This window comes from Leiobunum rupestre, chromosome 4 (assembly GCF_980474605.1).
Source record: "Leiobunum rupestre chromosome 4, qqLeiRupe1.1.hap1, whole genome shotgun sequence".
Classification (NCBI taxonomy): Eukaryota; Metazoa; Arthropoda; class Arachnida; order Opiliones; family Sclerosomatidae; genus Leiobunum; species Leiobunum rupestre.
The window spans coordinates 12,313,486-12,326,910 of NC_143387.1; positions in this window are offsets into that span (position 1 = coordinate 12,313,486).

The following is a 13,425-nucleotide window of genomic DNA, read 5'->3' on the forward strand; positions in this document are numbered from 1 at the left end:
CAGAGTTCAAAAGATTAGTCATTCGAGATACGTGACTTTTCCCCACTTTTGAAAGGTATTCTGCGATTTTGCAATCATTTTGCATGTAGATGTATTGTACTAGGTGAAAAGAAGGTAGTAGACGGAAATTTCGGACCTTTTCTAAAAGACGGTTTTCGCCAAGGTTAGTTAATTTTAGGCTATAAAAGGTTGCTTCGATCACGCGTACCGCGCTTTAGCGCTCCCGTCAATCGCCTCGCATCTAAATGTTAATGAAATCGCGGAAAAATGTTTTTCTTCGTTTTTCCACTTTCCTATTTATAAAAAAAAAGGTATGCTAAGTTAAACTATCTTTTCGCAATATATTTATGTATAATTCATAATTAAAAAAATATTACCTTATAAAAATTAAATGAAGAAAAAGAGACGCGTTTTTTACGCGAATGCGCCATATTAGAATACATAGTTTTGAAGGCTGTAGAGTTGTTTAGAGCGTTTTGACGCGTAAATTATGTCTCTCTTAAAATTTATAAATCTTTAACAAAAACAAATCTTTATTAATATATATATATATATATATATATATTTTTTTTTTTAATATATATATTTAATTCACGAGTTTATAACCGTTCTTAGGTAGTATTTTCTGTAAATCTAATTAGTTTTAAGAGTAAGAATCTTAAAACTAATGTAATTGAAGATAAGATATGCTTAGGTACATCATTGGAACTAAATAGGTAAAAGATAGATGGTCTTCAGCCTGCATTTCAAGGAGGGTTGTACCTTTATTATGGAAAAAAATTTCAGTCGATAAAATTACAAACCGGCCCTTACTAAATTTACAATATTATTCTAGGTTTAAAAATAGGAAAGTTTAAAACTTGTTGAAACCTAAAATTATAACTTATTGCGCTTATAATATATTATTTAATAAAAATTTTTAAAATAATATCTTTACACTGAAGTTACAGTGAATCTTCTTTTCACTTTTTGTTTTATTTATTTATTTACATGTGTTTCAACTTTCAAGTATTAATTAATAATACTATTTGCACACCTCTAATAATTAAGTAATATCGTGAGCTAAAGAAATTTCATACAAACCAAAAGTAAAGCTACGGAAGATAAAAGCTTTTTGTTAGGATATAGTTTTTTTTTTTTTTGGTTTTTGCTATAATTATTTAATTCCAATTCTGTAAAGTTACCTTTGATTATTTAATCTTAGTTAAAAACGTTAGGCCAATTTCTCCTTGATTTAGGGCATTTTAAGAGGGGGAAACACTGCGAGTGAACGCTACATGGAACATTTTAGTGCCTTCTCTCAAACACTGCAAAAGTTGCGACGCTCACGGGCGAAAATTTGATGGGAATGCCAAATAATTTAAAACAAAATCAAATAGTCAAAATTTATGTTTTTGAGCGCTGCGCCCATGTTTGAGATTAATTTATTCAAAGACATTAAATATTTTGAAAAGAAGACTTTAGAAGCCATAGAGATATTCCCTAAAGGAGGTGCCGGGCGGGAAAGTGTTCAGCACCAACGCGGAATAGTATACACTCTTTTTCGCGGTATTTTCTAGGCGCGTCCATGTTTGGTTTTCCCCCTTTCAGCCTCATCCACCATTACGGATACCTAATGAGAGGATGTTAGACTCCTCTCTGAGGGCAGAGGCAATGGCCGACGAGCGGGAGGCAAGTAAGAGGGGTCAAATAAAGGGTCCCCGTTGAATCGCGATTCAAAATATCCTGATGAACTTGCGCGCCCTCCCCCCCCCCCGATACGACGACCAATGGAATGGTCCAAGGCCAAACTATCGCGGCTGAAAGAGCCGAGACATTTCATAACCACCGCTTTAAACAGAGGCCTTTATTAAAAGGTGGGTGAAAATGGCTACCCTCCCAGCAAAATTTGAATTTATGTGAAAGACCAATAAGAAACTGCAATTTCGTTACACGTCATCTGAAACGCGGACGATTTTAAACCGAAAACCCGAAACTACGTGAGACAGGAAATTCGTTTTCAAATAATTACAAATATTGCTGGGAGGGTCGACATTTTTACACACCTTTTAATAAAGGCCTTTTCATTATTTGGTATTTAAGAATATTAATAAAGAAAACTTCGTGCGAAAGGTAAACCCGAAATTTAACATCATAATTTAGTCGAATCAAATAGTGGAAAATATCTTGCACGGTCCTACTGCAAGGTCGTTTGACGTCGAATTCGCACTTTACACATAGTCAGCCTAAAAAATTGCCTCTGTCCGGAAAATTGTAGGTGTTTGAGAACAAATAATCGAAGGAAGAAATCAGCTCAGACTAAATATGTGACGCCGGCCGGTCGCGTTATTGACTCGTTAAGCATGTTCGGCCAAGGAACGCGCTAAAAACGGTTGATAAAACGTTCTAATAAACTAAATTCTTAGCAATTTTAAACGTTTTTAGAGTAACGTAAAATAAACGTTATTTTCGGAACGTTTTTAAGCTATTTTAAAACCATTATATTAACGTTTAAATTGATTTAATATCGGGTACATTATACAAATAAGCTTTAAATTCAGGTACTCTTGAAAATTGTATAGGATTTAGAGCTCGCATCTCCAAATTGAAGTAAAAAATCTTTAGCTGAATCTGCATACCTTCTTTTTAACGATTTGGGACATCAATATTTTCCATTGGGCAATATATGATACCATTAAAGCCCAAAATAGTACAAAACCAATTAAATTTAAATAAAGTTCCATGTATGTTTGGATCAGAATCTGGTTATTTTGAGATTCAACTAACTCTTGCAATAAGCTCATTCCTCAAGCTGCAGGTCAACTGAAATTTGTGATGTATTAAGTGCTGCGTTCAGCAGAGCTCATCGGACTCACTAATTACTAATCGCTGACATCGGTTTCCTACTGTACGCTTTTTCGCGTTTCCGGTTTTGACGTCACGAGAGTCATCGGTTACTCACCGAAGTCATCGGCTAGAAGAGTCGGTTTTTCCGATGACTGACGTCATTACTAAAGTAAAACTACTATAAAAGCACCGATGACTGAATAAAAGCGTTCAGCAACTTACGACTTTATTATGACGAAAAAGCTCATCGGTGGAAAATATCAAATCCATCGGGTTTTTTTCCGTTGACTACTATACTGAAAGTACCCAATATATCAATTTTCTACAATTTACAATCTACATTAAAATTTATAAATTGACCAATTAAATTTAAATGAAATACCCTATATATATTTTTCAAGAGCTGATAACAGACTAAAGCCAAGTGTTTTTAGGGTTCTAGTTTAAAAACAACTTATTTTTTCAATCTCTTAGCTAGGTATACATTTCAAATAAATAAAAATTACAGTTGAAATCCTGATAAAAGGTCATATGTAATTTTCTTAAATTATTTCTACCTAATAAGATGTAGACATGGCTATTTTTGACCATATAAGCCAATACACTTAGCAACATCTTCCAAAAAAAATTATAGAACAGGTAATTTTACCTTCCCTCGCTATAACATTAAAATATTATCCTACATGTAACTAAATTTAAAGAGCTGTTAACAGACTAAAACCAAGTGTTATTATGGTTCTAGTTTCAAAAAAAAATTATCAGTGCATAATAAAAGCGATATAATTCAAATCCCTGAAAAATTAAAATTTCACAGTTTTAATCCAATAGTGTCTTTAATTTTAAATATTCCACTACCTTTAAATTTCTAAATAGGTTATTACACTAAACATAATAGGAAAAGAGCATCTGGAAATACAATAAAAAGTACCATGAGCATGACCATTATTTTAAGACCAGGGGTTAAACAAATGTAATTAATTAATCTAAGCCTTTCAAAAAATGTTAAAAACTTGTATTTGGTTTTAAATTTTTAATAGCTCAGTCTATTTTGTATATAGCCATATCAAGAATGTATTTATTTATATTTAGGTATAAATAAATACATTCTTGGACAAATCCAATGACCCAATAATAATGGCTAGATATAAGCGATGTCTCATAGTGTTTAATCAGTTAGTTTCTAAACATTAAAGAAAATGTTGATGCCAAGAAAAACTTAGTTATCATTTACAAGTATCTGTTTTAATTTAAGAATAAGGATGTTTAATAGTTTTCAGTTGTAAATTCGAAAATTATAAAAGAAAATAAAGATAATTTTAATGATAACTTCCGAAAATATGATAAATGTTTTGAAAAAGAATCGTTTTTTTCTATATATAACTAATATAATATTTGTAAATTGAAACGGTATTACAACGTATATAACTCTCATTAAATATAACGTTGAAAAGAGTTGAAAGTATGCACCTAATATCAACGTTGATATTAAGTTAAGAAATAACCTTAAAACGTTATATAAATCAAAAAACCAAAAATTAGCAAAACTAAAACATTGTCATTGCTACCTGGGTCAGACTACAGTGCTACGGTTTAATTGACTTTTGAAAGACGCAGAATACCATTCAAAAGTGAGGAATTTTAATTTCAATTTCTTTCAAAAGTAATTATTTAATTATTGAAATTCAATTTCCAAACACCCTGTACAATAAAATACGGCTGAGACAGAATAGTTTTTCAGTTGGTCAAGTTCTAACTTAACATGGCCAAATATAGTCGGCGTCAAAAGCGCGCGGTACAAAGTTCGAGACAGACGACCTTCGAATTTGATAGCTCGACGGTATGTAGCTAGAGAGAAAGCTAAGGAAACTATGTATAGAGAGAGAGAGACGAAGTATGAGAGAGAGGTGTGATGTATGAATAGCGAATGACCAAGTTAGAGTAGAGAGAGAGAGTCGAAGTGTGCGAGACCTCGATGTATAAGAGAGAGACAAAGTATAGATATAGTAAGACCAAGTATGAATATAGCACTACCAAGTATGAATATAACAAGACCAAGTATGAATATAACAAGACCAAGTATGAATATAATAAGACCAAGTATAAATATAATAAGACCAAGTAGGAATATAGTAAGACCAAGTATGAATATAGCAAGACCAAGTATGAATATAGCAAGACCAAGTATGAATATAACAAGACCAAGTATGAGTATAGTAAGACCAAGTATGAATATAACAAGACCAAGTATGAATATAACAAGACCAAGTATGAGTATAGTAAGACCAAGTATGAGTATAGTAAGACCAAGTATGAATATAACAAGACCAAGTATGAATATAACAAGAGGTGAAGTATGAATATAGCGAGTGGTGAACGAATTTTGTCCGGTTTGGCGTGCCATAGCCGTGCCGTAAGATCGGCTCCACAATACAGTTCGATCCTGGGGGAATCTGAGTTTGCGGATCAGTGCCTCCAATCCCCTTAATACCGATATTGTCTTCAAAACCGAAATGCCGCTATTGGACTTGGTTCAATTTTAATTTTCACCAAGTCTGTATGCAACGTTGTAACGGGTCTGGCACATACGCGAAGCCAGGGATCATAACCATAGATGGGCGTTTTTCACTCATTTGGTATCCAATCACTCTTTCACTGAACAGTTTAACATAACATCATCAAGCTTTATTACGGCACAATTTAATCTTCACAAACCTCAAAAACCAACTATGAGCAGAGGCCGTTTTAATTATATCAGTGCACCTTTCTGAATGACTCTAATTCTTTGATATTATCATATAAAATTTTTTTGTTTTTTTAACCCTGAACCGACATCGAAGGGTGAAACTACGGTTTTTACTATAATTCACTTCAAAACCTAGGTACCTCTCATTCTGTAGCGACGAATTACCAAAATAAACCGAAAAGATTTTTTTTACGAAGAATTTTTCTAACATGATTTCTAGCGCTTTATCGTTACGGGAAAGATTTCCGAGGTAAACTTTTCAAGGGTCTTAGGAATGATTGTTTTTTACAGTCTTATCGATACAGTTCGATTTCAAAGCATTAACTAATTTGTAAGCTTAAGATAAAATTAATTTCGAAGGTATCTGATTATTTAACTAGATAATTTTCTCAGTGTGAAATAATTTTTTAAATATTAGAGTTTTTAAAAGAATACAGTTTTATTACTGAGGTGATATGAAAATACATTTCGTTCTCATTCAGATTCTATAAAAATGATTACGAATTATTTCGCTCACCGATTGAAGACCGAGACAAACCTGGAAAATTGATAGGATTTTACGAGGGTTCTTGATATTCTCGCGAGTAACCTTGAAAAACTCTGAAGGTCGCTCATGTGAAATATTATTAGCTAAAAGGGATATTTCCCCTCACTTTTAATAAGGTTTACCAAAGAATATAGACCTGAAGAATGGACCCAACAGTCGAGACCGCGTTGGTCTCGACTGTCGGGTTGACTTGGGAGTTTCCGGCAAAGCGAAACAAATGAACCGGAAATAAGGTCGGCGTTTCGTTTGAATCTTATGACGTATACATATTTTAAAATTTGCAAATAGAACTTAAAATATAAATTACACTCCTATCTTTTTTAATTAAACTCGTCTTAATTATAAATATGTGTCCCCTCTCAGAGATGCAGGGTGCTAAAGCCCACTTCAGCCCACCCTTGGCGCCGCTACTGCATCTTTATAGACCTTTCTATAAAAGATTCGTTCGCGTCTAAACTGTTTTTTCGACGTCACACACGGCCAATTTCACAAAACAATATTAAGAAGTTACCGGCACTTTTATATTTCTCAGCCAAATGTCTTCCGAGCTATAATTAGGCTTAGTGATTTTATAAAGATTTTTTAAACTAAACGTCATTTAAAAATAGTTTTTATTATCTTATATTTGGTAATTTTAACATGTTTACGTTTAATTAACCGATGAATAACAGAGCGTATTTTTATAGTTGTCATCAAATCTCGAAGGTAAATATTGAATATTTACTTTTTGTTAAATTACCCCGCAACCATCGATATATAAGAGTAAAACACAAGGAGAATACATACTAAGGTCGATGTAAATCATTCTTGCAAAAACAGTTTTCCTTTCCCACCCCCGAACTCAATCTTTTATAGAAAGGTCTATTGTAGCTGCACTATTTAGGTAATAATCTCTCCCCCTCATACTCCTAAATTTCCAACGTCCATATCCCCCTGGTGGTCATAACCTGTACCACCCAGTAACACCATAAGCTAATTATAACAGAAATAACGGGTACGGGAGAGCGAGCTACACGGGTTATCTTCCTTAAAGGGAATATAACATATCAGGCGTTCTTTACGAATGACCCTCTAAAAAATCACTAAACGGCAAACAAAAATAACTGAAGACAAAGGCAGAGTGGTGAAAAAAGAACCATTGGTGTTCTCAACCCAATAGCGCGAGGTCATATTTCCTTGAACGAATGTCTTGGGGAAGGGCAGGCTGCTCCCAGCCCAGGGCTGGTTCAGCATCTTAATTTATTAACAACTAAAAGCCGATTTTAAATATTTTTCATATGAAAAAATGGAGCTCATTTCAATAGGTCGAAATGGGGCCCCTAGGCGTGCTTAATGGATAAATCACCACTGGCTCCCAGAACGTATATAAGAAATAACTATCGCGTAGAAGCGCAAAAGTTAAATACATGTAGTATCTTATAACCAGGGCCGGATTAAAAGGTGTGGGGGGTCCCTAATTATCCTTCAAAGTCTCCCGTTATAGAAGCTCCCTATTTTAAGTGTGAGAACTTCTCATTCGTTGTCAGAATTGAGATTTTTTAATATAATTTAGTATATCATTCGGTATTCGTTAGAAAATATTACCTAGGAATTTCTATGGTGGGGCGCCATTCCTGTGGTGGCTTTAGCCACGGCTGCCCTCCTCCCTTAAATCCGGCACTGTTTATAACTTGCGGTTCACAATACTAGGTAATATTGACTACGCTGAACGCCGGACAGTCGGGAAAGTGTCTCACCTACATATGTATACTGAAGGGTTTTTGAGGAAGAAGTGCGCCGATTCAGATTTATCTTCCATTTATTTTTCTTCCAAGACAGATTAATATTTAATTACACTTTTCACAGCCGGGAATACATCGTGGTGTCCATGTATATCCCTATAAAAAGAACCTAAGCATCGAATGCTCAACAACATTTATTGTTTAAATAGTGTAAGTCACGTGTTATTAAGATTCACATTTCGGTTTCAACCGTTTTCTCTTCTTGCTGACATTTATTTAATATTTTCTGTACGTGGGCCTTCTATATTCTTGGTATAGCGATCAATCTTCAATTATATTAACAGCTAGAGTTCCGCGGTTCGGTCCTTTTAAGGAGCCACCCACGGAAAACATTCTTTCACAACCAGCTGAAGTTGCTGGAGCTGACAAATGTCTTTTGGCCAGCGCCGCGAGAGCTGGATACGTATATTGTTTATCTTTCCAGTATAATAATGGGCACGATAAATCTGGGTTTGTTTTTCCTTCTTCCACATAGCGACATATTAGGTCTTTAAGTGAACCTGGTTCTAAATTTGGTTGTTTTATCCTCAAAAGTGAAAAGTAACTTGAGGTTGAAGCTTCTTTTTCCAATGTGGCGTCGTCCTGGTTCGTTGGAATGAAAAACTCCGAAGCATACGTCTCCAAGGTTTCTATAGCGTCTTTCCTGCGTGGGGTTTTGAACTCTGGGTACATACTTGACCATATAGGGTTGCTGAAGCAGTCTATGAAAGGAAATAAGATATATTTTTAAGGCATTCATTAAAAAAATTACGAACAACCGCAACTCCACAACAATTCGCTCCCGAAAAGTATTAGATGTATTTGGCGACGACATCAAGCGCCAAATTAAGACCAGCATGGAGAAACAGTGTAAGAAACGTAATAAAGCGGATGGAAAAGGAACGGCGTGGTTACAGTTCGCTTCGTCGAAGAGATGGGCAATAAAAGGAAAGAGGGTCGCGCGTGGAGAGACTTTTAAGCCCAGTTCACACTATGCAATAAATTGGGCCACTTTTTTGTAGTAAACTATTTGCTTGCAAGAAAATTGTATATGGTGTGATTAGCAAAAGGTTGGAACAATGGTTACAATTTTCCTGATCACACTATACAATTTTCTTGCTCACAATATGTTTACACCAATTAATTGACCTAATTAATTATTTAGTGCGAACTGGGCTTTAACTTTCTTTACGTGTAAAGAGTTTACCACGATCTGCCCCATAGTACGACTAGCATTTTTACGAACCTTGGATCTACCCCATTTTATTTCATTGCCACCCGATCCGACAATGTAACCACGAAGTTCCCGGCTGCGTTATTAAGTCTCCTTTACTATTTCTCCGTGAAAACATCTTCAACAGTGCATTCAATTTGTCTCCTTCGAGAAGTTTCATTATCCGCTAGTGACTGTAGTACTTTTCGGTTGCCAATATGACAAATAGTTATGCCAAGTTACCTCTTTTCTTTGTTATTACCTTCAAAAATAAATAGTTTTGCCTTGGATCCACCATTGCTGGAATTAGGTAAAATTGATCTGAAATATGGGAGCTGAAGGGACTTTCCATGTCTTTTAAGATAATATTTTTGAGCTCTACATATTTGGTGGTCGTATTACTGTAAATGCTGTCGAAAACCGCTAACAACTTCATAACCACCATCGCAATTTGTGGACCATCCCCTTGCAAACAGTCGGTAGCGTTTTTCAGCGGTGATAGAAAATTTCGGATATCCCCGATTTTGGTAAACATTCCCGGAGACGGTGCAAATGTGATGCCATGAGTAGCCAAGGAACATTTTTCCGAATTAATAGCTTCCATGATGGTATTTGAAATTGCAGTCTTCATGCCGGGCTAGCAGAGAAATAGATTTCAGTGAAGTAAAATGCATATAATAAATTTTATAAGTTAAGACTCGGCCATAGAACGAATGTATTCATTTTGTTACGCACTTCCCGAAACGGCCGCCAAATCCTAGCAGCGTCCGGAGAAGTTGAAGGATACACCGCTTTTGTGGGGGGGGGGGGGGGATCTCAACGTTAGAGCCTTCACTACTGTTTATCTTTGCCTGCTATGGAAAGGCGGCGCGCAATAAATTTAAATCTATTCATTGATTTCTTCCACGACAAATGAAGTTTAGTTATACATGTGTGCTACTTACAGCGGCGCCACCTGATACTAAGTTTTTAAATTTAAAATCCACATGAAGCGAAATTTGATCTATTAAAGAGTATTCTGGGATACTGTTGCCTAGCCACGAGCTCTACGGTTGCGTGAGTTTTTTAAATTCTATCCTTAGGCGTTTTAAAACGGCCGCGCGCAGAGACCTCGCGATAATTCTAAAATTAGGAACCATGCAACGCCGACCAAAAAAATCAACTTAAAAATTGCCCTAAATCGGGGTCTAACTTAAAGAAATTACTTTCTTATGATAACATTACTTTTAAAAAACGCTCCATTGCAGCTTGTTTTCACTGGAGATATAAGGTCAAGTCCATTTCATTTTGGTTTTAAGATCTCCGTCCATTTCGTGAACCTCCGAAAAAATATAATGATGCCATTGACGTAGTCGACAACTGATTTGCACGAAAGGTCATTTTGTATATTGCTAACCACAAATAACTGCAATGTATGGGCAACGCAAGACAATCTGGTCCACTTTGCTCTTTCAATGGTTTCTTGTACGACAATCCAACTGTCGTCGTTCCATGCTAAAAAATAAAATACCTACATTACAATGGTGTTGTTGCTCGAACTACTCGCTGCACCACAGTCCGTACTATTACCATCATCTAATTCATCGCTGTCACTACCATCTGAATCATCATCTTCCCACGGTTGCGCATATAAAGCTTGAAGGTTGAAACTTGAAGGCCTTGGTGAGATTGCTGGCGTTGTCAGCACAGACGGTGACAATCTAAATTATTTATAGACAATTAGAAAAAAGTTAAATAACACCCCTTACCTGACTTCGTTAGAGTTAGCATCGGCGTTGAAATTTCACTAGTTTATCTCGAAAATTACGATAAAAGGGATCCATCCGCATTATATCTTATAATTGGTAGATACGAAAACGTAAATGGGTAGATCTACTTAAACTTATTCAGGGTTTTTCTTCAAAGCCGGTGCAACCCTTTAAAGGGTTAGTGCAGCCGAAATGAGTCGGTTTTGACTCTGATTTAACTAAATTTTTACTTAATTAAAAACATTTCTTAAAAGTAGACTTAACCGTATATCTTAATTACGGGACCCTTCATGTAAAAGAATAAGTACGGCGGCCAATCAGGAGCGAGAATCTTTCCAGCATAGCTCGAAGGCAGACTTCTTCCGAATCAGATGGTCGCCGGCTTCGACTCTTCACATTTTTTGTAATTAGTATTTTTATATATTATGTAAACACATTATTTCTTTTCAACACAATTTATTTTAAAAATAAGGACATTATATAGTTTTTAGGTATAAAATTTAAGTTTTCTGAAGTTTAAAAAAAAACAATGTAAATATGTGGAGCGTCAAAGCCTGATTTGAACTCGCGAACAATCCGAAGAGAGTACGCCCTGCCTTCGAGTTTTGCTAGAAATATTCCCGCTCCTGATTGGCCACCGAACTTATTATTTTACATGAGGAAGGCTCCCGAAATTAAGACGTACGGTTAAGCCTACTTTTATGAAAGGTTTATGGTTAAAAATAAAAACTAACACACGAGACGTAATATTCCCTTCAATTCTTGATATAAAAACTACCTGTGTTGATGAGACACCGAGATTTTCAAGGATTCCTTAAAGAGTAGAGAGAATGTTTTCTCCTGTATGGGCTGCATTGAATGGAGCAAAAGCGAGGGTACGATGTACAAGCTGAAAATACTCATCAATGTAGTGACATTTAACTCCTATAACCGCTTCGTTAGCTCCATAAATCTAGGGTTAGGTGGAGATACGAAACGCCGTGTAACGAATGCTTAAGCTTAGGGGTAATATTTTGAGAAACGAATGTTTTCAAATCCCTGGCTATGGTGCGGTGGCTTTGTAGCCGAATATCGGGTAGGAACATGGCTATAAAAGCTCTGAACGCCATTCGGTCAGTAAATTGGAGCGGAAGGCCATCTACGGCCACCAAATCCACCACGCACTGCTTGAAGCATAATTGTTGGGTAGATGTTTGTGGAGACTTTCTCACGTTTCTAAGTGATAGGTCATATGACTCCAGAAACCGCGAGTTTTTTTCCAGCTTGTCGTCAAGGGATTCAAGTGAAACTCCTTGGTGTTTTTTCTATAAAAAATGAAACATAGTTATCATCTAACTCGTACGTAACGGTTAATATCAGATGTCTATAATAATAGCCCTTCGGAGGGAAGTATGTAACTCTCTATATCGCCTATTTTAAAAATTCGAAACATCCTGTCTACGACAATAACTAAAGAAATAACTTTACGAGAACGTATTGAAAATACGCACGTGCATTTTTAAAGACCTTGAAAATGTAGATCGCCTGGTCGCGCACCTTTCGGATTAATAAGGAACACGCATTATTCTTTTTGAACCTTTTAGGCCGCTGGAAATTGTGCACGCCCGGAATCTTTAACCTGATAAAAGTATGCCCCGAAAAATTCTCGGAGGTAGATACTCCCCCCCTCAAAGGGTATTTCTTATAGACTTCTGGTTATATCGATACAATAAACAAAAAATGGGCAGCAGAAATTTGGTTGGTATTGAGTCCAGTTTTCACTAGGGCTGAATTGCGCCAGGAACATAGCGACGGTGAACGACAGCTTCGGCGTTCTCTAGTGGCGTCGGAATGTTTTTGAGGCGGGGGGGGCTGGAATATTTCAAATTTCATAAATAAACATGGAGTTTGAAATATATATGACATATTTATACAGGGTGTCTCAATTTGCTCGATCAGGCCATTTTTCTCAAAATGTATTTATGATAGGGTTCTCAAATTTTCAGGGTTTATTTGTTAGGTATGGAAGGCTTTGGTTACTAAATTTCAGATAAATGTTTCAATAGAAAAGTTGTAGGGCATAGTCGAAAGTGTAAAAATAATTTTGGTTCGGTTGAAAAAGACCCATTTTTCACTGAGTTTGGAGGTCGGGATGACCGCAAAAAACACAACAATACCCACTAAAAAACGAACCACCCTAGCTGAAAACTAATTTTGTGTTTAACCCCGACGGAAACTCTGTGGCTAAATTCAAAATGAGGCGGTTTTCTTCAGTGCGGCGGCCTTTCGTGGGAAGATTAGTAGTTTTCATGACGCGGATGGAAACGTCATTGATGTTATGAACGTGATTAAAATGTTGGGTGACGTGGTTCTTTGCTGGCGTCTTTCTAATGTCGTTGAGATGCTCCCTGAAACTGTCGGCAAGCCGCCTTTCAGTCTCACCGATGTAGAGCAGCGAGCAGACTTGACAGCTAAGAGCGTAAACGAGATTGGACGTCGTGCGGGTGAAAGACCCTTTGATCTGGAAATCTCGCTTCGGACCACGCACCAGTAGATCACCAGACACAAAAGCGCAAGTGTTACACCGCGGACGATTGCACTTTTGGGTA